Below are 3,481 nucleotides of genomic sequence, written 5' to 3'. Positions count from 1 at the left end.
TGAATCAGAGCTCAGTCCTAGCAAGCAGAGAGAGCGAGATCTCCTACAGTCACAGTTGCGGGCTGTAGCGCAGGCGCAAGCTGGCGAGATCTCTTACAACAGACCAAGGCTCAGGCCAGGCAGCTGGGCCTCAAATTTATTACCCGCGCTGTGGAGGAAAAAGATCTGGAAGGCAAAAACCAACACAGCAACTGGCCTATGATTAATATATATATATATATATATATATATATATATATATATATATATACACCGATCAGTCATAACATTATGACCACTGACAGCTGAAGTGAATAACACTGATAATCTCGTTATCATGGCACCTGTCAGTGGGTGGGATATATTAGGCAGCAAGTGAACATTTTGTCCTCAAAGTTGATGTGTTAGAAGCAGGAAAAATGGGCAAGCGTAAGGATCTGAGAGACTTTGACAAGGGCCAAATTGTGATGGCTAGACGACTGGGTCAGAACATCTCCAAAACTGCAGCTCTTGTGGGGTGTTCTCAGTCTGCAGTGGTCAGTACCTATCAAAAGTGGTCCAAGAAGGAAAAGCGGTGATCCGGCGACAGGATCATGGGCGGCCAAGGGTCATTGATGCACGTGGGGAGTGAAGGCTGTCCTGTGTGTCCAAAAGACAAGCTACTGTAGCTCAAATTGCTGAAAAAGTTCATGCTGGTTCTGATAGAAAGGTGTCAGAACACACAGTGCATCACAGTTTGTTGCGCATGGGGCTGCGTAGCTGCAGACCAGTCAGGGTGCCCATGCTAACCCCTGTCCACTGCCTAAAGCGCCTACAATGGGCACGTGAGCATCAGAACTGGTTCACGGAGCAATGGAAGAAGGTGGCCTGGTCTGATGAATCACAAGTTCAAGGTGTTGACTTGGCCTCGAAATTCCCCAGATCTCAATCCAATCGAGCATCTGTGGGATGTGCTGGGCAAACAAGTCCGATCCATGGAGGCCCCACCTCACAACTTACAGGACTTAAAGGATCTGCTGCTAACGTCTTGGTGCCAGATACCACAGCACACCTTTAGAGGTCTAGTGGAGTCCATGCCTCGACGGGTCAGGGCTGTTTTGGCGGCAAATGGGGACCTACACAATATTAGGCAGGTGGTCATAATGTTATTGCTGATCGGTGTATATATATGTGTGTAATACATATTTTAAACAGACTAGTGAAAGGGTCTTATGTGTAGAAACTGAAACTGAGTGGAAGCACAGCCGGAGCACTGGGGCGCAGACAGCGTTAGTAATAAAACTAACTAAAAACAAAAGCACAAGACAAAATAATGTACTGACTCGGTGGGTGGATGTAAACCCAGCCACCCGAAAACACAGTGAAACAACACTAAAGTAAAGCAGATGGAAGATTACAGTAAAATCTTAATAATTATTTAAAATAAATAATTGAAAGCATTTTATATTAAGAAACTTTACAAATAAACTTATTACAGTCACTTAAACTCCTTTCAAAAGGGTTTATATAAAATGTTGCCTATCCTTTTTCTGCTCATTTAAGCATGTAATTGAACTTATGGTTGCATAACTCACTCAAACGTCGCTTTGTGGACAATTTTGCCCCTTTTGAAAATTGTGTTGTAAGGGTTATGTTTTTGTTTTCCAGCATACTGATAAAAAATAATATATTATCTTTAATAATAAGCCTTTTAAGCCTTTTTTCCCAACATAATAAAACTGCCCTCTTGTGGTCAAATTGGATTTTTTTTTTTGTGGGTTCAGTCATGTAGACGTGAATTCTTCAAAGTGTCATGACTGCAATCTTTAAAGCAACAAAATGTGAAAACTGAGAGGGTCTGGATACTTCTTCAAGGCACTGCATGGACGGTAGACCATATACACTCACCTAAAGGATTATTAGGAACACCATACTAATACTGTGTTTGACCCCCTTTCGCCTTCAGAACTGCCTTAATTCTACGTGGCATTGATTCAACAAGGTGCTGAAAGCATTCTTTAGAAATGTTGGCCCATATTGATAGGATAGCATCTTGCAGTTGATGGACATTTGTGGGATGCACATCCAGGGCACGAAGCTCCCGTTCCACCACATCCCAAAGATGCTCTATTGGGTTGAGATCTGGTGACTGTGGGGGCCAGTTTAGTACAGTGAACTCATTGTCATGTTCAAGAAACCAATTTGAAATGATTCGACCTTTGTGACATGGTGCATTATCCTGCTGGAAGTAGCCATCAGAGGATGGGTACATGGTGGTCATAAAGGGATGGACATGGTCAGAAACAATGCTCAGGTAGGCCGTGGCATTTAAACGATGCCCCATTGGCACTAAAGTGTGCCAAGAAAACATCCCCCACACCATTACACCACCACCACCAGCCTGCACAGTGGTAACAAGGCATGATGGATCCATGTTCTCATTCTGTTTACGCCAAATTCTGACTGTACCATCTGAATGTCTCAACAGAAATCGAGACTCATCAGACCAGGCAACATTTTTCCAGTCTTCAACTGTCCAATTTTGGTGAGCTTGTGCAAATTGTAGCCTCTTTTTCCTATTTGTAGTGGAGATGAGTGGTACCCGGTGGGGTCTTCTGCTGTTGTAGCCCATCCGCCTCAAGGTTGTACGTGTTGTGGCTTCACAAATGCTTTGCTGCATACCTCGGTTGTAACGAGTGGTTATTTCAGTCAAAGTTGCTCTTCTATCAGCTTGAATCAGTCGGCCCATTCACCTCTGACCTCTAGCATCAACAAGGCATTTTCGCCCACAGGACTGCCGCATACTGGATGTTTTTCCCTTTTCACACCATTCTTTGTAAACCCTAGAAATGGTTGTGCGTGAAAATCCCAGTAACTGAGCAGATTGTGAAATACTCAGACCGGCCCGTCTGGCACCAACAACCATGCCACGCTCAAAATTGCTTAAATCACCTTTCTTTCCCATTCAGACATTCAGTTTGGAGTTCAGGAGATTGTCTTGACCAGGACCACACCCCTAAATGCATTGAAGCAACTGCCATGTGATTGGTTGGTTAGATAATTGCATTAAACAGGTGTTCCTAATAATCCTTTAGGTGAGTGTATGTTTATATATAAGAAATAAAAGAAAGAGATAGCCATTTTACCTTTGCTTAAGAAATACTTGATCTGTTGCATAAAATCATCATATTCATGTTCCAGTACTGTGGCTTCTAAATCCAGGCATCTCAGAACGTGCCTAATAGAATATTTGACCTGCTCCCTTTAAAGGATTTCCCTGCTACCTTTTTCCCTAGTTTAATATTCTGATATCAGTGATACATGTAAACTAAAACACTCAAATTGGTTCAAGAACATAATGAAACAAACACCAGTATTCGAATTTGAAACTAGGAGTGAATGTTGCGACAGGAAGTAAGACTGTGACATCAATAAGAATAGACGGAAGCAGAAGTTACGTCAACGGGAAACCCTGTATTCGTGCTGCAGAACGCACGGTCTCCTAAACGTAACTTCCTGTGAC

Source organism: Amia ocellicauda, chromosome 7 (genome assembly GCF_036373705.1).
Source record: "Amia ocellicauda isolate fAmiCal2 chromosome 7, fAmiCal2.hap1, whole genome shotgun sequence".
Lineage (NCBI taxonomy): Eukaryota > Metazoa > Chordata > Actinopteri > Amiiformes > Amiidae > Amia > Amia ocellicauda.
Note: the sequence above shows the minus strand (reverse complement) of the source record.